We start from the raw sequence: 21,417 nt of genomic DNA, 5'->3' as shown, positions 1-21,417 counted from the left end.
CCGACACGCTGACGTCTCGAAATAAGACTCGGCGTAATCCGCACGCGAGCAGTAGGAAAGTCGGAGTTATCCGTTTCGTTCTCTCCCTCCCTCATCGGAGAATTTCTTTCTCCCCTCGCGGCGCGGAAGCAATATAGAAATTAATATCGCGTCTTCATCAGCCGCGCTTCCTCTTTCATTATCACGGATATCCCGCCAGGACGTCGGATGCGAAATTGAATCGATCTCGCCACTCGTGTGCTCATTATACGCCTTCAATGCCTCTCGCGGATGCAATCGCGGAGGTATAACGAAGAAGGTACGCGATTTAATTCGTCAGGAGCACACTCTTGACTAGTCATCGAATTTAATTCCAGCGATGGTTATTGGGGAAAAATATAACCATTTCACGTAGCACGTAAAAATTATTATTATTAGATATAAGATCTCGCCCAACAACCAAAAACCTCAATATTTATTTCGTATTCCACACAAATCGATCACTTTATTTATTAAAATTTTATATCTATTTATCTATTTAAAATAATTTTCAAATGCTACTTTAACTTTGCAGATTAACTGTAACTTCGCAACGCGAAGATGCGGTTACTGCAATTGCGACGCGTTTCTCTCGTTAGCGGCGCATCTTCGAAATTCGTCAAAGAGGAAATGCAAGAGGACGGACGACGGCGAGACGATCGACGTTAACTTCCGGGCGCCCGAATTCGGATTAATCGCCACAAATGGCCACGTAGTGCTGGGCTAATTGGCACGTTAATTGCTTTCGACGAACCGCCAATTCCACCGGAACGCCTAGGATTGCTCGCGGCGTCGAAAGCCTCCCTATGTCCCCTCTAACACAGGGTGGCAATTAATGAGACTTCCGAATTCGTTTATCGAGAACTTTGAAGGGTGCGATGCGATGAGATTTAAACGATTAAGTTAGGGAACTTACTTTTGATTATTTATCTTTCATATTAGATAAGAAAAAATACTTGTATGTAACAATATATTCACAACCAACTATCCGAAAATGAAGGATCGATCTTTACATCACAGAAAGATATATGTTGCGATTTTGCATTAAAAAATTTTTCCTCTGTTCATTTATTTATCATAAAAAAAAATATATAAATAAATCAATAAATTTTATCAATTCATTATGAATATATATTTTACGATAAATAAATAAATAAATAAAAGGAAAATTTAAATGCAAAAACGCAACATATCTCTCTTTGATGTAAAGATCGATCCTTCACCTATCTCGAGAATGATTAATAAGAAAATTTAATGAAACAATGTTATCGTTTTACGTTAAAACGCTCCTTAATCGCCAATTCTGTGCGAAGCGCAATTGCGTCACGGACGCGGAATCATTCGGCACAGAGCGATACATCGTATAATTGACGTTCGATGTGATTGCCCGCGGAAATGTTCCGGCAGCACGAAAGATCGCATGTCGCGACTTTTGTCGCATGTGATCGGTCTGAAGTATTCAGTAATTAGTACACCGTTATTTCGTAAGTAACCCCCCGAGCGCACGAAAATTTCCAGATATTATCGTTATATTTATAATCATGTACTGACCCCAAGTCTATACGAGCAATCATAAAATAGAATACTTATAAAATTAACGGCATCATTTATCTTTGCAATAAATTAAGTCACGAAAAAATTCCTCTTATTAAAATAGCTAAACATCTTGTATCAAATGTATCACGTAAAACTCTATAATTTTGCTATCCTATCAACATTACTTATAACTTTCATTTTTATTTGCGCCAATATGCAATCGACCTTTCAAACGCGCGTTGGCAATTCGCTATTGTCTCTACCTTTCACCCTGTATGATCTCGGATTATTTTTAGGCTATCAAGTGTCGAAAGAAACTATTCGAATGCTATCCGAGCACTCAGGAAGAAATAGCACATCAGATGGATAGGAATTAGGGGACGGGAATTCGTTACCCTCCGTTTTGGAATTCCTCGGAGAATTGTCGAATCAATAGAAAAAAATTTCATTCATTTAATTCACGTGTGTCCTCTCGATTACGTAAGCGTTTAGGGATAACAATGGTATAGCTTACTATGTGGAAAAGAACATACGTTTGCAACTTTATTTTAAATCATGATGCAAGTGGGATAATGCAAAGACGACATTTCGCGAAATCTCGATAGGGAAGTGATTAAATTAATCCGTGAAGAACGAGGGTTACTTTGATTATTAGAAGCGGAATAACAGCTGATTGAATAATGAAAAGGCAATATCTGCTAATTCTCTCTCTCTCTCTCTCTCTCTCTCTCTCTCTCTCTCTCTCTCTCTCTCTCTCTCTCTCTCTCTCGCTCTCTCTCTCGCTTTCGCTCTCTCTCTCTCTCGCTCTCGCTCTCTCTTTCTCTCTCTCATTCTCGTATTTCCCTCGCTTCGAATTAGTGTTCTTACCGTTGAAACCCAAGCAGTTGGATCGAGTGTTCGGGACCGCAATCGAGACGGTTTCGTGCCGCACGCGAGTACCTATATATGCAAGAGCGATGCAAGAGCGAGCGGGCGCTCCGATTGCAGGGGATCGTCTCTTTCGCGCTTGATTGTGCGCGCCGAGAGCCGATATGTACCATTAGTAGTACCGTCTTGGGATCGGTAAGGTGAGGTGAGACGCGGTGTGCAACGCGCGGGAAGAAAGAGAGAAGGTGCGGCGCGAAGCAGGAGGGAATAGGAAAAACCCTGACGCGCGGGCGGGCAAGAGAAAGAAAGAGAGAGAGAAGAGGAGAGAGACGGACACGGAACAGCTTCTCTCGCGAGGCGTATGAGAGTTGATCTCAGGGCGGATTCCCACCGGAGGATCGGTCACGACTTGGAGTCGCCGCCGCTGTAAACGCCGTCCGCGAGAGCACTCCCGACGATTGGATAATGCGCGCGAGTTTCGCTATCGTCCTCCTTCTTCTTCTTCTCCTCCTCCTCCTCCCTCTCCTTCTTCCGATGTATTCGAGAGAGCCGCGATCATTACGGATCGCCATGTAAAACGCTAACCTATGACTCCGGCGAGAACACCTTTCTACCGTTTGTATTCCAAGTAGGGAGTAATTGGTACACTAGGATGGGCACTAGGTGGTTTCGAAACGTGTGTGGAAGGAGGTGCTATTATTGAATAATATCATCGTGCGAGATACGGTAAATTACATCTGGACCGCGATTTATCACTTATGCTCGTGAAGGATGAATAAAATTCGCTTAGGACCAACGACGCGGGCGATTCGCTGAAAGACTTAATGCAACAATTGAAGACCACGTAACGACTTAAAAATTCATTATTCAATGATAAATAATAGTTCGTAACAAAGTGGCCATGCTGGTATTATTCTTCCTCGACAAACACATTCCGCATTCATTAACTCAAGGTTCGATAAAACATTTCAACTGAGATTTAACGAAATGCCCATAAATAAGAAAAACATATGAATAATTCTGAATTAAAATCAATTAAGCTAATTTGAATAAAATTTGAAAATAATATTAAAATAAATTTCATGTACACGCGGTATGGATCCTTCTATCTTATTATTGCCAGACTTCGATTATTAATCAGAGTGGATTAGAATAGATTCCATTAAGGATATTTGAACGCGTCGCGAATGTGTCGTACAACGAGGATCCTCGGTTTAAGTCGTCGTCGGGTTGCCGGGGCGCGCGCGCGAATATGCGCGAACGTAAACATAAGGAAGTCATTAATCGTGCCGGTACTCGCGGTGGCTATCTTCGGCCCGTGCAAAAGGACCGAGGTGAGCCGCATCCGCGGCTGATGCATACGCACAAATGCGACTACGAGGCTTCCGTACGAGTTGTACCACGACCGACGTGTCCCGAGGGACGACATTCCGTGCAGTCTCGTTTCGGAACGGAGCGAAGAAGAGATAAGATCGTATTAATTCACGATCCGATAACGCATCACGCACTAATATAGGATATTAATAATGTCGTGTCACACGAAGCGCACAAAAAAAATATACATGTATATATAGATACGCATAGTCATATTTCATTTCATTTATTAGAAAATTTATCACGGCATTTATAATTTATCACTAATCTGTTGTAAATTAGTGAATTGCGATTTTTATTGCAAATTTGTTAATTATCGTTTCGCTCATCATTTCTATATTGAAACACAACTGAGGAATTTCGATTCTATAAATTTTAGCTTTCAACTCGAAACACTAATTTGATTACGTTTTCCTTTCAACGCGTAAAAGATAAAGTTCAGTGTCGATGTTCTTATGCGGAACGGGGGATCTCGGCGAGTTGGAATCCGCGGGCAGGCCGCAGACAACGCTAACGATTATCGCGTCGGACGTAGAAATGAACGCCAACGCTCGAAAGGTAGACGCTCGGGAACGACTATCGATCGTTTCTCCGGACTCTGGTCTTCGTCAGTATACTGTCAGTAGAGTTTCGAGGTCGACGTCCTTTGCAGTTGCACGGCAATCGATAGTGCACGACCGGCTCCTTCACGGCGATGGTAAAACCGCCTCTGCCACAATTAATTTACAATGCTTGTCCATTGTAAGCGCCGTGTAAAGCGCTACAAGCTGAGCGGTTTACACTGCTTAGCTCGGCCGCGAAGTTGGCGGCGGCGTTATATTTGTAGATCCGGCCGTATCAAAGTTTGATAACGATCGTCGCACAGCCGATCGATAATACGTCGACCTCCTTTCCAAAGGCACGGGCACGCCTGCCTTTCGAGACGCATGACACTTCGACATTACGCTTGGTGGAGCCAGCCTTCGAGATTACCTCGAGATTAACGAGTCATGATCGGAATTACGGCCTCCCGGACGTCAAGTCGAAGATAATTAACCAGTCAGTGCTTCATTATTTTCCCTATTTTTACGCTTAAAGCGATCTATTATACCTTTTTGCTCGGTCGCGTCCTTGCATTATCGTATAAACTTGAAAATCTCATAAAAATCCATATATGTATATGAAAATAAAATTAAAAAACGAAAGAAGATATATGCAATATTAGAATAAAGGAGAATTCGCTGTAGGATAAGAGGAAATTAAAGTAAGCAAAAATAAAAACGGAAACTTTCGCCTGCCGTATCGATTTTGCGAATCGTTTCGTAAAGCTCTGATAATCCACTGCTAAATTAACTGTCAGTCCAAACGTCAATTTACAGCTCGAGTGCCAACGCTCAACGGGCTTTCTACGCGTCTCGGGACGCACCCCTGCAGATTAATCAGCCTACATTTTTAATGTGTTTCACATGTTGCTCACCTCGATACCCGCAAAAAAAGAGGTACCCGCGGCGGGCGGACATGTTCCGCGAAGGAACACGCGGGGTACTACTATGCCGGTAAATATCATGTACAGGCTGCACAGAGAGACGAGAAAGGAAGACGAAAAGATTCGCCTCAGACCCGTCCGGAATGTGGGCGTGCAGCAGCGCCGCGCTGCTGCATTACATGCACCGACGATGTCCGGGAAGCCGGAGTCAGCCGGCTGATATGTACACTCGAAACTTTACCACCCTCGTGCTTTTTTTCCCCCTCGGTTATCTCGTTTCCCTCCGACGCGATAATTCGCCCCACTTTCACGCGCGAGTCAACTTTGTGTGAGTCAACCCGACGTTTCAGGGAACCGCGCGAACCACGAAGACGTTCGATTTTACGCGAAAAATATTGTATTTCGATTCTATTCGGAAAAAAAGACATATAATCTACGAAAGAATCGCTTCGACCTCATTTGGCTTTATTTTACAAGAATATTAGAATATATCGGAGACTTTTATATATAAGACTCGCAAAAGTAAAAATTCTACTGCTTTCACACACACACACACATCTGTGTGTGAATGGAATTTTATTTTTCATTCGAATGCCAAGATGTCACTTTATTTTTTACGGATTTCTGACTTTAATGTCGCACGAATTTTATTACGCCGACCGCACACGCGCGTGCGGGGCGGAGCATTTTATTCAGATATTTTTCAACGGATCCAGGCGGGCCCTCGAACAAGCCTCGACCTCGCGATCGAAGGAGAATCCGGTCGGGCAACGCGCTAGGTGGGGAACGGCGGGGAGATCTACGTAGGGATCGTGACGATCAGGTTCGTCGGACCGGCTCTCTTGCGTAATACGGCCCTGAGCCATAGTCTTACAACGGTAATGGAAGCCCAACTCTCGTCGGGCTTCCTCTCCTACGATCCCAACAACAAAACCCGTTCCTTCTTACAATTTAACGATCGGATGGACGGACGCGTCAGAATTCATGTAGCCCGAGCGACGATTCAAAAAAAAGAAAGAAAGAGAGAGAGAGAGAGAGAGAGAGAGAGAGAGGAAACATCTTCCGGAAAAAGGGGACTATGTTACACAGGCCGACTAGCCTTGTTTCTCGAGAACCGTTCCTTTACTAACTTTACTAGTTTACTACGAGAAGATATCGATGCTCGCGGGAAATCTGCCCGAGTCGCATGGCAAATTTACGTTTCCCGACAAGAAACACCTCCCGCGAGATTTGGAAAAGGAGAGGAAAGCGACATCCCTGAAAAACGAAAATTTGTGGCGCGATCCGGATAACATATCATCGCAACGACAGATCGAAAAGAGTGCCAATCGATCGTTTAAAGAACGCCCATGAATTTTCTGTCTGTTATGCATTGGAAAGTAAGTAAATGTCGAAGATCAAAAGCTATTCACGTCCGATATCGTAAAATCAAGCCAATAAAGATATAGAGAAAGTCGGATAGCGGAAAAAAACGATCTTGTTGGTTACTCTTGCGAGTAGACAATCGTATTGGCTAAGTGACAGTAACTTTATAAATATAATAAAAAGAAGTGGAGAGTGCAAAAGAGAAAGAGCGGTGTAATAAAACTCGCCGTTCGGACGACACAATTTGCTTTAATAAGAACAACAACAACAAAACAGTTCCAATAATTAAGGTACACTGTTGGAAAATTTATGTTAAATATAACATAAATCGCATGTCTCAAACGGTCCACTCAAATTTTTGTGTTAATTTAACATAATATGGATGTGTTAAATAGTAACACCGATACTATGTTAAAATATTTCAACAGAAAAGAAATGTAATTCTGATCGTAATTTGAGGTTAATTATGTATATATTTAACATAACTTTTATGTTAAAGTTAAGATTTTAAGATAAAATCAACACTCTTTTTCTGTAAATTTTAACACATTTAATAAATATGTTCAAATTGTGATACTTTAACATATTCTTTAAATTATTTTAATAATTTTACATTTTAAATTTGTTAAGTTCAATTAACATACCAGGCATATGTTAAATATACACATGTATGTGTTGATTATTTTACACAAAAATTTTAACAAGGAACTTTTTTAACAAACTTACAAAAATTTTCCAACAGTGTAATTCCTTAATTATTGGATAAACATTTACCAAGTTATCATGGATTAAAAGTTCATTTTTCGGTCATTAAATTAATTATGCCTCGGTCTTATTGTCAATTTGAAAAATCATCAACTTGAGATTCAATGTTTGCAATAAACATGACGGTACGCGAGTGAATCGACGAAAATACCGTAAGTGCTAAACACACTGCGCTCCGGATACCGCGAAGGATATCGACAAAAGTGGCGTTTTAAATCCAGGAGCAAGACGGAAAGAATCGTGCGGGATGAAGCCGCGGAGGAGAGGAGAGGACGCGTCATAATGAGTCGCGTTTGCGGAGGCAAGCAGAGCGTGGCGGAGCGGGCCAGTGAACATCGCATTCGCGTCCGCGATCTCGCCGCGATCCGTCTCTCACGCGTGCGTGTAATGTTGTATCCGTGCTTCGTACGCATAACGAACGAAATGCGGTCGCGTACGCATCGCGAAATCCGCGGACAGCGCTCGGTGATTCCGACTGGGATCATCGCTTTTTCGGGATACGCGATAAGCGATCGTGGGCACATCCGCCGCCGCCGCCGCCACCGCAGCCGCCGCCTGACCCCAATACCGGTTTGGCCGCGGTTATTTATAGAACGTTATTGCGACGGTTAGGCGATCACTGCGAAAATTATGGCGTTATTATCGCACGCAAAAGATCCATGCTTTTCGCAATCGCATTGATGATGAATCAACGTTAATCAGCGAATTTTGGCTCGATCGTGAACAAATATACGCTCAAACGAGTAACATACTTGATGAAGTATAGAGAAGTATTTGACAGATTTAAAAATTTATATAAATTTAATAAAAAATTTGCTAGAAATATTATAGATAGTGGTTTTTTTTAAACCTATACAAAACGCATTTTTCGAGTCTTTTGAAATACGGAAATTTATTTTAGCGATTGGAGGAACGCCCGTCGTTTGTGCAATGCAAAGACATTGAGAGCACTTGAAAGTATACTAATACTGTAACGGAGAAAATGGGCAGGGATGCAGATAGGCGGAATCGCTTTCTAAACACGGACGGACGAGCGCGTTATCCCGATTAAAGCTTAAGCAATCTGGGATCCCAACAAAGAAGTAAAATTCGCGGAAATTCACGGAGAGTCCGCGCGAGAAGCCAATTCTGTCCGTGTCGCGGAACGTAATGACATACAGTCGCGTTAATTGCGCGGCTAATTGCGAGCGCACGTATAGGTATATATAGGTGCCCGTGTGAGAGGATGCGCCGATCAAATCCTTCTTTATCTATTATCTCTTCAGTCTATTTGCCTGCGAGAGGGAAACCGCGAGTCACGGTGAAAACCCGCCAGTAATTGCCTGAGAATTTGGGTTAGACCACTTGCCTGTCTCGCACCTGCCGGTATGTGTCGCGCCTCCGCACCTGCATCGTGAATAACACCGACGTAAATTGACGGTAAACTGATGACGACACGCGTGTTTCGACCGGTGCGCGAAATAATAACGAGCAACAACGACCGAACTGTCAGACAGAGTTGCCATCACGTTGATAATTCGTGTCGCGCGCGGCTAATTTTCTTAAGGATTTCTTCCGGAGATTTGCGAAATCTCTCTAAGAGTCCATAAATTAAATTACTAGAAATTAAATCCATAAATTAAATACCTAGCAATTCTATTTTTAAAATGTATAAATTTTCTAAATATTAATAGATCACGATGTGTCTCCACAATATTAGCTTCGCGCAATTTACTATAATTTAATTAAATACTATAACGTCACGATTTCACGGTGTACGTGATTTTACAATGGTACGTTTTTGCGATGCGTGAGATTTTTAAAAATCCGGACAAACAGAAATCTCGAAAAATTTTTCTATCGTAGCGTGCACTAAAAAAATATACTCGCCGGAGCAATCCTTTTTTTTCCACCAAAGCATATCGGAGCTCGAAAAGTGGGGCATCCAGGCCGCAGAATGCAGAATGCGCAACTTTTCCAACTTCCACAGATTCCGCGGAGCGTTTCCGCGACCGTAATTACGCACGGACGCGCGTAACAAGGGCTCCTAATTAGCCTAATGAAATCTGCTAATGAAATACACTCGATCCCGACGCACCGATTCGAATATCTACCGCGTTGCTCTAGAATCGCGCGCGCTGAAAATGTAAACACGACCGTTAATACATTGCTAATGTTAGGTATATTGACCTCCAGCACTCGTGTGTCTACATTCAGCTTCCACGTAGTATTCAATCGAGCCTTTTGAACGCGGTCTCTAGCTATCACGCGCATGATTTCCTCGCGTCTAAATAAATTACAAGCTGGAGCGTATTAATTTGCTAGGAGACTTCAATTAAGACTATAAATAATAAAAAAGAAAGTATATTCATGTAAGCTTGATTGATTGAAACACGGATAAAGAGTTAATTTACTGTTTCGCCAAATGGTGCGAAACGTTGATTAAATGATACGATCGAGAAGGTAAATTGAATTCCATTGTAGAGCTTCTGACGAAATGTAATAAAACTGCGATGTGGCAAGAGGCAGTTACGACACATCGAATATTTTATTGGTGGACGTCAGTTATCAGAGACGCCGCGTAATCGTAACAAATAAGTGTTATCCAATTTTTACTCTAATTCCATTAGTGCCTATTACAACGTCACGGCTGATAAATCGGAGTGGGCATAACGCAATAAATCACGTCTAGTGCGCACCAACGATCTTAATCCGCGCACATTTGCCTACATCCCGGCCGTTGCGTTACAATGATGCATCGCCGTATCACGAGCGCCGCGGAAAAAGATAGACATCGTGTTATTTCGAAGTGATCGATTTTCGCTTGTCATGATTCATGGATCGCTTGAGGAACATCGTCAATAAGTATATTCAACTTTTGGAACCAAAGCATGAAGTCTCTTACAACGTTGCGTCGATCTTGTAACAATTTTTATATAAACAATTCAATTTATATAAATTCTCCTTATTTGTAGTCCACCTTATGTAAAAAATACATACAAAATAAAATAATTTTTAAAATCTTCTTTGAATTTTCACTTATACATAAATGTATTAAAATTAATGCATTTGTATTTTGTTGACAATTTAAAATTCTTTAATTAAAATTGATTAAATTTGAAACACTTTCAAATTAAAGCTTTCAGACCAGAGTCGAAAGAAAAATATGAATAATTGCAGAAATCCTTATTCATATACGAGCGCTGCGCAATTATTTTCTGATAAATATATAACTTCTGATGCCATATGTTCATAATTAATTCGAAATCATACTTATTTGAATGGGAATTCAATCGAGTCTCGGGACTTTCGATTTAAGCATCGGATTTTATGTTCCATAAGAGCGCGTTTCGCAAGATTTAATACCCGTGATCTCGAGGCGCCTACACACGTGCGCGAGTACGATTTCACCGTAATTTGCGCGGCCACGAATCCACGTGACAACGTGAGGAGAGGATATCGCGCGTTCGCGAGGTCTTCCGTCAGTGAAAACGAAGACTGATCTCTCGAAATCCGGCTCGCACCGGCGTGGCGCGGCGCCGGCGTTTCCGGAGTTCGAACGTCGCCAGAGAACTTTCTCCCATCGTACTCGACTCGCTCGCGTGCGTATATGGAAATAGCGAAGCTCGTGCGTTCGCCGCTCTGATTTCCGATCGAGACATATAGTGTAACGTCGATCGCGTGCGTTTATTTTAATTTTGACGTTTGCGTCACGTCAAAACGCTCGCGGACGCTGCTCCGAGAACGTCTGACCTATTTCTGGCACCGTAAGAAACGACATGTTGCGATAAAAACTCGTAAAAAGAAATTTATTTCACACTAAAGTATAAAAAGATGATAATTACTTTTGCAAATTTAATTGCTATTTTTCAGTTATAGTTTTTTCCATTTTCATCTTTGACAATACATGTAAACACACAAATAATCAAATGTCCTAAAAATCGTTATCAATATAAAAAATTGTTGTATTAGCAACGAGATATTAACAATCGATAATAAACAGATCGGTACGGCGGAAGATATTATTCTTTTTAATGGGAATAATCGTATGTATATCTACAGAAGAGATTATACTTCGTGTTACGTCGTACATCGGGCTAATTGCACGAGAACGTACGGTGCGTGTAATTAAAAATCATGTCGAGCAGAATAAGAAAATAATTAAGCCTGAGATGAATAAGGAGGAAAACATCCTGCGTATGCATTCGACGAGACACCAGGCTTACGCAAAACCGTTTCCCTGATATTATCGCAACCTTCCGACAAGAGCAGCAGCGACGAGAAAGTTTTCTTGACCCGCTGTTAACTGATTCACCAAGGAACATCTCTGAAGGTACTAATCTAGATATATTGTACTCTAGCGTCGCAAGGAAAATAAGCTTTTATAAACTAAAGATAAAAGTTCCGCGACAAAGTGAACAAAAACCATAATTAAAAGCTTAAAAATAGACAAATAAAACATTTTTACGAATTATTTTATGAACTAAAGATAATAAACTCCGCGACAAAGTAAACAAAAATCGCAATTAAAAGCTTAAAAATAAATAAATAAAATACTTTTACGAATTATTTGATAAACTAAAGATATAATAAACTCCGCGACCAAGCAAATAAAAATCGCAATTAAAAGCTTAAAGATAGATAAATAAAATATTTTTACAGGTTAACTTGTATGTGTTAAACTTATATAATTGATGTAAAACACCATGATCCTTGACATTCAATATTCTGATAGCCTGATGACACGGTAAATCCTTAGTGGATCTTTGTTTCTATCTGTCATTCCGCGGATCCTTAACGCAACCTAATTCTCGTCCTTTGTTACACCAAAGTGGATCAAGCGCCATCGAAACGTCACGAGCATAAGTTCTCATTTTCACGACCCGTTTACGCCGCGGATCCTGATCTTCTCGTGCCCCGATTGTTTAGTATTATGCAATATCATTAAAATCACATTCAGTAATTCGATACCTAACAATTTCGCAAATATCCTTGGGATCACGAGTCTTTGTTTTTACACAATCCATTTTTTTTTATAGATTCCCATTCCCACGTGTCCCACGACGCGAATGTGGATTATGCAGGACGATTCTCGGTGCGGCTATATGCTTAAATTATTTTACGGTCGACCGTAAACCTCGACGGCGACGAACGTGGTAAGAGCACGTGTATATGTATACGCTAACCAACAGTGCGCGATCATTACCATCGCCGCCGCCGCGGCCAACACATCGTCATCGTCATATCAGCCGCGCTATTGCTCTCCCTCTCTTTCTTCTAGAACCACCTCTAGGCAGCGGAGCCTGCCGGCTAGCGTAAGGTTAAAGACCTTATCCGCGAACCAGTTTCGATCGGAGAAAAGCCGATGTATATACCGAGACGAGGGCACGAGTTGCGTGTGCGTGTCTGCACGCGGTTAGATCCTCGATTCGATTCGATCGCGATCCGTGATAACTCCTTTGAGCTACGTGCTCCATTTTACCTCGTATATACCAACCACGTCGCTCCGACGGCCGCGGCGCGGCGCGACGATGAATCCACCTGGTTACCTGCGCAGGGCTTCCCTATCGAGAACGCGTGCGTGTGCACGCTCGTTAAGTAAATGCCGCTTAGACGAGTCAACCTGCGCTCGATAAGAGACGAGACGACGCATCTTGACAAAAAATACGTCACCAGATTCAGCGCTTTCGAATTTAGTAAGAGAGACACCATTTCGTCTACAAAAAAGTAATTTTTTTTTATATTATAAAAGCATTTATCAAAGTAATTAACATTCTGTGAAATTAGGCAGAAAATTATCCTGGTAATCTTCTGACTAAATAAAAATACGCGCTGTTTAAGAATAAAACAGTAATTTTATGGGCCTAATTGAACCTTATAACTTTATTCGCTAAATATATCGGCTTCTCTTCAGTTAAGACGCTTCCTCTTAAACTGCAAGTTGTATTATAATTGCGACGTAATAATGGGTTACAGATGCAGCTATTGAATCGCGATTAAAAGCCGCGCGATGAAGACGTTAATCTCCTTAATTGCGCCTCGCGATCGTTATCGAACAAGCGATTATGCGATATTGAACGTCGACGACGATCAAGCTGGATCATTGTCGCGAAAGTAAACAGAAGTAGCTTACGAGTTTCGAAGTCGCGACAAAAATGCGATTAATTATGATCGATGGACGATATAATCGGCGAAAGACAATAGGCCCGTATTCTCAATTCACTTTTATCGATAAAAACGCGCTTTTTTATTTCTGAAATGCTATAGTACGTGTAATGTAAGCTATAGCTTCTCAGAAATAAAAGCGCGCTTTTATCGATAAAAGTGAACTGAGAATACGGGCCTTACACTTGTGACTCTGGTCCTCTTTTTTTTCCGCCCGTAGATAGAAACTGGCGAATGACGAGCTTTTTTACGAGCACGACGATGCACGTGTGAAACGACGACCGTCGTTAACGACATTCCCGCGTGTTTATCACTTCGCAACCTGCTTCGGAATCCAAACGAATGATGATACCGTTGAGCAAAGTTTAAATATACTCGCGTGCGCGAGCATTTACGTAAAGCTCTAAGGTAAAGTAGATTTAGAACGCACGCAGAAATTTGCACGCGAGAGATTTACGAGACAGAGAAAATCTGTGTGCGAGCGCTATAAATGATAAAACTCACACAACAGTCTTTGATTTGCCGGAAATTCACAAAAAAAAGTATGATCCACGAAATCAGAAAATCATGTAAATAAAGATTCGCGGATCCGAGAAAGCAAAAATAAAAATTTTTACTATTCAAAGATTTCTTAAATTAAAGATATTTATACAGATAAATACTTACAAACTTTTCATCTACTTCTAATTCTTACGAACTAGGAAAAGATAAAAAGTAAGTTAAACCGAGATTAAGGTTAATCTATATTGATAGAAACGGACAATAGAAAAGATTAAAAATATCTATAGGAAGAAGCTTCAGTTGGAACAAAGATTGATAAAGATAAAAGTTCGTGGTAACAAAAATCTATGAGATTCAAAGTACAATAGAAATAAAATTCTGTGTAATTAAAAAGTGGTAGCTAGCAACTTATGATACCAAAGATTTATGAGATTGGAGATATCTATAAATAACTAACCATTGAAATTTGTGTGTAAAAATTGATAGACATAAATTCGTAGCAATAAAGATCTGTAAGATCTTAAATAAGAATAAAAATATGTTTAAAAAAATAAAGCTCGATAGACATAAAAATTTAAAACAGCAAACGTTTTAAAATTTAAAATATACATAAAAATAAAAATCAAGAATCTGTGGTATTCGAGATCTATAAGATTCAAAAGCATGTACATAAAAATCGATGAAACCGAAGGTCGGGAAGACGCGAGAGAATCCTCGCTACCAAAGATTCGTGAGATCAAAGAAGACGATACAAATAGAAATCTACAATATCAAGGGATCGTATAGAAAGAGGCACCAAGGTACCGAAGTTCCGGCGTTATCCAGGATCTCGACGATATCGTGATATAGCGAGCCACGACAGTGTCGTCGATACCGAAGCTCTGTGTGTAGAGAACGTGTTCCATTATCGATATTCGAGTATTGAAGGCTCCGATAAAACGGCTATGCGGCCACACGTGGAATATATCGGAGTATATCGGCGTGTGGTGCCCGAGAGAGAGATGTGTACTCCGTTCACCCAGCATCTCGGTGCCTGACATTTCAGAGGCGTTCTGCTTTCCTCACCGTGCTTCAGCGTATCTAGCGGTTGAGAGGCACGCCTAAACCGGGTCGACGCGATACACCACGACTCTTCTTCGCGTTTCCTGCCTAATGCAACGTGTATGCGCGCGTACCTCGTAATAATACCGTGTAATATCAGTTTGAGCGCGCCTGCCTGGCTGCCTGCCTGACTGTAAAAAGAGCGAGAGAGCGGGAGAGAGAAAAAGAGACAGACAGAGAAAGAGAGAGGAAGGCGGCCGTGTATTCCAACGCGCAGCGCGTTGCGTAATTCATTGTTTGGATGCAACACAACGAGCATCCGCGCCATCCGCGCACCGAAGTCCCAAAAGAGTCGGCAGAAGTCCTCCCCGCTTTCACGTTTCATCATCGCGTGGACTTCGTCCGCTCGCGAGAGGAATAAAAAAAGGTTATATTAAATTATCTCGTTCCTCTGAAGTATTCCGTAAAAAAAAATTCATTACAAAACACCGAATATTTTTACTACTATTGAACTTATATCTGCCTCCGACAACGACCGAAATAAAACGCGTATCGAATGTGTGATGAATTATTCATTAAGCGCTGATAAATTATTAATTAAGTGTGGGTCGATATCTAATCTCTCGTAATGTCAATAATTATCTCATTTGTGACATAACACGAGTTTCTTCTTTTTAATACGCTTTATTTTGTTTAAGTGCAAGATAGCTGAGTTGTAAAACAAAGGAGAACTTGTGCATATTTTGAGATATTTTTCAGTGATTTTAATCAAATGTAAATTTGGCAAGGCCGCATTTTCACGCAACAATTTCTCCCTCGTATGGCGATCTGTGGAACGGCGTTCTGGAATTTACGTTACAATAAGAGCCGACGCGCCCGAGCGACGGAATCAACAAATGCCTGCACGCATTAGTATACCAATCCTGCAAATCGCTGATTACATAACGATCCATTATTATCGGTCGGAGGAGCGATCACGTAACCTTGTAACCGTGCCCACCGCGATTACGCGTTCTAATTCTCGAGTGCCTTTTACGCGTCTGGGAATTCGTATACGTTTGTAAAATTTAGTTTTCGTAATCGGACGTTGTTCTCGACAAAAGTGTGCGCGCGTTTATAAATATTTATTCCTACTTTGCAATTTATTTTCTTACGATATTCAACGCGAAGATATATCTCGCCAACATTTGTCCCTACACTTCTTTATCCATGATACATGAACGTCATGAGACAATGACAGTTAAATAAAAGTTTTATATTCCAGAAAAATACCAAATATGTTCCATAAAAATATATCTAGAGGATATCAAATAAAGATATCAATTTTCTCTTTAACACTTATAGATAGTTTTATTTTACTTCCTTCCAATTTTTCTTACTTTTCACAAGCAGTAAGCTTGAAAATTCAAGTAATCACGATTACTAAGTTGATACTCAAGTCAATTCATTATATCCTCATGATATTCTCAGTTGCGTTCTTAAAAATCTGATTTGTGTGCAAAGGGCTTGGTACACGGAGAGAATTTTTTCTTAAAATTTATCTTGAAATCATGGTAGTTGTGGGACAACACATGTACCACCAAGAATTTTATGCGAGTCATTCTGATTAATATAGTATATATCCACCATAATAAAAAACATTAATATCTATTACATTAAAATATAAAATATGTTTGATTAATTTTACTAAAATATATCTAGGAAATTTCAATAATTTTTCGAAATTTACCAATCTGCTTGGTAATTTTTATCACGTTGTTTGCAAAATGTCTTTTGTATATTTTAAAAATTTCTTGGTTGCCAAGTTGTCCCAAGTTTGTAGTGAATTTAAGGGTAAAATATAACAAAAAATTCTCCCCGTGTAAAAGAGATGGTAAAATTTTTGTCGGATTCAAAGAACGCTTTGCTAAATAAATTCTCTAACAAGCCATTACATCATTATAATTAGTACATCGTAATTCACGTTGATATGCAAGGTTGCTTTAGATGTAATATTTAGCCCGTGTAATTTACACGACCCAGAAATATTCAAGCCGCGTTTCGAGACGTTCGTCACTCGAGGCGAGGCTCTCGGTGAACGCAAATATTTTCGCGGAGCGTAATCGCGTGCCGCCTGCGACGAATTAAACTATCGTTCGCGCGATTTTAACGGCCTCGCTGCCACGGGCCACGCGGGTGCGATCCTCGCCGTCAGTCACGCGCGTAAAAACGTTAAAGCACTTTGCATTTCGAACGACGACGTAGGCGTATTTCTGCAACGCGTGTTTTATAAACATAATATCGGGACCGACGTCATCAGGTGGCCCGATTTCGCGATTCCGCGGACTCGCTGAACCGCGCCACGCCGTCTCTCGAAGCGTCGTTTTCACGGACGTCGAAGTGAAAAATAACCCCGGCGGTGTCGAGAGAGAGATAAAATAATCGCGGAAGACAAATACGAGCGCGAGAGGAGGCTGGCTGAAAACTTTGTTCAAATCTGGGTTCAAATCCGACAAGCGTATATCTCGCGAAGTCAAATTCAACGGAATCTACCTCGCGAGACGAAATTCAAGTTATTGGATCCGACCTCGAGCGCGCATTTCGAGGGAGATTTTATACGAGGCAGAATTATACGGGCGAGAGAAAGAGAATATCCGAGAAGGCTCGTTTCAAAAATTCCGCGAATAAACGTCGAGATGAAAACAAACACCGGTGCGACGACGCGGATGCGAGCCTCGGCGAAACCTCGCGCTTCGCCGAGCGGATGCGCGAAAATAAAACGTCGAATACGCGATTCGAGAGATAAACGCACGCGCTTGGTGCGGAAAAATCACCGCGGATCGTAATTGCGACGTCGTTATAGTTACTCCCGCCATATCGTCTAATTCGTTTCTGCGCGAGCTGTCTTCCGCGCGGATTCGTTACCCTCGGAGTTCCGTTATTCTCTAAACAACAATACGGAGTATGAACGGAATGCGAGTTCAATCGCGGAGGCACGTAGAAATTTTTTTCCCCCCTCGATCGCAATCTTATTCTCGGCTCGCCGTAATCCCCGATAGATCTCGTTCCGCGATCCGAGAAATTAAATAGACGTTCGAGTCTCGTGCAACGCTGCGCCGCGAGATATTTCTCGTGTTTAGCATCGTCGAGTTTTAGCGGTATTTGCACTTCGCTCGAGCGCAATTAAATTCGATTAAAATCGAGATTTCTAGCGAGCTCTCATTCCGCCTGAAATGCGCGTTTGTTAAGTGATTTACGCAAACTTAAAGGTCACAAATAAAGAGGGAAATTAAAGATAAGTTAATTGTCTTTTACAAGATATTTCTATTAAATTAATCTGACTGAAAGATTCTTAAATAAATTGCAAGCGGAATTTTCTTGAAATAACAAAACGAGATTATGACTTTTAAATTGTCTTTGAAAAAATCACCGATAAAATGGAAAGTTAAAAATACTAGTCCTTTTCAGAAGATATTTCTATCGAATTAATCTGAGATAAGGATTTTTTTTTTTTTAACAAATCGCAGATGTAATTTTCTTAAATAACAGAGCGAGGTTGTGATTTTTAAATTATTGGCTTCGTAAGTTTAAAAAAATCTCGAATAAAGAGAAAAATTAAAGATACCGAGTGATGGTCTTTTATAAAATATTTCTATCGAATTAATCTGAGCTAAGAATTTTTCCAACAAATTGCTGACGTAATTTTCTCAAATAACGGCGAGTTATGGTTTTTAAATTATCGGCTTCGTAAATTAAAAAAAAATCACAAATAAGAAGGAAAGTTAAAGATACCAGGTGATTCTCTTTTATAAAATATTTCTGTCGAATTAACCCGAGTTTTTTAAATAAATTAGACGCGACATTTTTTTATAAATAACAAAGGGAGATTGTGGCTTTTAAATCATCGCGTCGGCGGTTGAGCATAAGAAGTCTTCGCGAATCAATTAAATAGCAAATAGATAAGCGAGTCGTCTTTCCTCGCTCGGTTCTCCAATGCCTCGTTAACGCGCTTCTAATCTTACGGCCAATTTCAGAGATAATACCTAATAGCGAAATAGCGAAAGATTATGGCGGATGATGTTTCCTCCTCTCGCCAAGGTAAAACCGGATTCCGACAACGATTGAATTACTACGTACACAGCTCCAGCCGTAGCGAACACCCGAAACCGTCGCGATTCAATTCAAAATGCACGATCGTGGTGCACGTCCGCGATTGAATGCGACTAAATAAATCCGGGGGTCCGCGTCTCCGCTGTATACGATTTGACGGCATCGGCCGTCACGAGTCGTTGCACTTTTCCATGGCCAACAGGTGGTGGTGCGGCTCCGCTCCGAGAGCGAGGAAACGCGGCCGAAAGGGAGCCCCCGAAAGCACGACGCGCTCGCACAATAATACACACGGATAATCACGCACATTCACGCGCTACGTACTTACCTCGAAAATCCTCCGATGAATCTCGGCGCGGCCGACGACGCTTCCGATCCGACGAGGGTCCTCCGGCTCTCCTCCGTCTCTCACACTCGGCCGCTAGCTGAAGTTAGCTCCGAAATGAAGGACTCCCTCGGGCGATCCTCTCGAACTCCGAGGACACAGAATGTTTCACACGATACTCGCATCAGATACTCCGGCACCAGGACGACGGACACGCGCGAACCTGTCGCGCCGCGACGCGCGACTGTGTTACGGGCTACGGGCGTTTCGTATTCGGGAGACGGAGCGTACGAAATCGCGCAACGCGACGGCGCGACGGCGACGACGATGACGACATTGACGACGACGACGCAAGGAGAAGAAACGGTTGCGACCGACGCGACGCGAAGATGAAACATGGAGTGGGACCGGTGGGACGGGAGAGCTGCGCAACGAGCGCCGCTCGGCAATCGGCGGCCGTTACACGAGTGACGACGGAGATAGCCGAGCGCCAGCGGCGGCTCGGCGGCACGGCGGCGCGGCGGCGCGACACGAGCGGCGGCGAAGATAACCGACCGCGGCCGACGATTCAAACGGCAAACGACTCGCGCCACTCGCGCGGCAAGCGCACTTCACTCCGAACTCTCTCGTGCTGTTCAGCCCGCGTATAAGTACGGTTATCGGCGATTGATAAACGTTCTTCTTACAACTTTTGGCAATGCAGAAAAGTAAGCAAATAAATCAATCTGTAGGGAAAGAATATTATCTCGATATTAACGAACCCGTTAATTGCGAGTATTAATGATAAGCAAGATCTGTTAAAAGTGTGATCTATATTAATGGTGCGTTTTTCTCTCATTGATTCTATTAAATGGATGTTTCGGTATTGAGGTTATTATGCAAATTAGTATCTATGTTAATATTATTCGCGTAATCTATAACGCTGTTTATTGTTTATTCATTGTCGTTTACAGATCGAAAGCTCGAAGTGACACGCGAATCACGGACAACGAAATGAAATAAAGTAAAACACATTTTAAGCATATTATAGAAACGGTGTTACATCAAATCGATTGAAATGAATATTTGTGTTTTTCGTAGAATTGTACGCGTTGCGCGTGAATTGCTATGCGATCGTTATACTCTAGCTAACAATAAATTTGCGTGTAATTTATCCATTAGATAATTTTATTCTCGCGATTTAAAACTCTAGTAAAAACTAATAAATTACATTTCATAAATATTCGCTCGATCGAGCGGAGCAGATTCCATTCTTTCAATGAATAACGCGCGATGATAGACAGTACACATATTATGTGAATTATATTGTAAAGTTAAATATTTCAAGGCAACAATAGACCGGCCGGCACGCGCGGCCTCGGCGTTTGTTTACGCGCGGCGTACGCCGCGCCGGTTTATTTACATGCATGTTATTGCAGATATCACGTGGCGAGACTCGTACTACGTTTACGCGAGCGTTACTTCTGTAGTAACTTACGACATATCACTCGTTTACGCGGAATAAATTATCGTAAGTTACTACAAAATCCTGTTTACACGAAGGAATTATCGTAAGTTACTACAAAAGTAACGCTCGCGTAAACGTAGTATCGGGCTCGCTGCATCGGCATCGTATTGTAGTCATTCTTCAAAACACAGTCATCCCTCGCGGGTAAGACGCAGTGAGGAACCGATAATTAGATAACCGATATATCTATGAACAACAGTTATTTTATTAACAATTCTCGAAATATCTGCCGCGTCGCGTTTCAATCCCTTCCGCGCTCCGGTTTGAACTTAATCTATTCCATTATCATTCCCGGATTGTCGCGTGAATCATCGAGCCGAATAATTCGATCCATCAGTTTCAAATTAAAATAATTTAATAATATTTTGTGTACTTTACGAAACACTCACACAATACATTTTCGGGAGTGCCATATCAAAAGTG

General features: G+C 41.5%; 1 protein-coding gene across 1 annotated transcript in view; it reads right to left on the bottom strand.

The window, feature by feature from the left end:
- Window positions 1–19,963, bottom strand: part of LOC139817356 (uncharacterized) — a 63,160-nt gene extending 43,197 nt beyond the window's left edge. Inside the window, exon 1 of the mRNA XM_071785366.1 lies at window positions 19,491–19,963. The gene's annotated coding sequence lies outside the window, so the exon portion shown is untranslated. The remainder of the gene's footprint in view (window positions 1–19,490) is intronic.
- Window positions 19,964–21,417: the final 1,454 nt, after the last annotated feature.

Source organism: Temnothorax longispinosus, chromosome 8 (genome assembly GCF_030848805.1).
Source record: "Temnothorax longispinosus isolate EJ_2023e chromosome 8, Tlon_JGU_v1, whole genome shotgun sequence".
NCBI lineage: Eukaryota > Metazoa > Arthropoda > Insecta > Hymenoptera > Formicidae > Temnothorax > Temnothorax longispinosus.
This window is presented reverse-complemented; position numbering and strand designations above follow the sequence as displayed.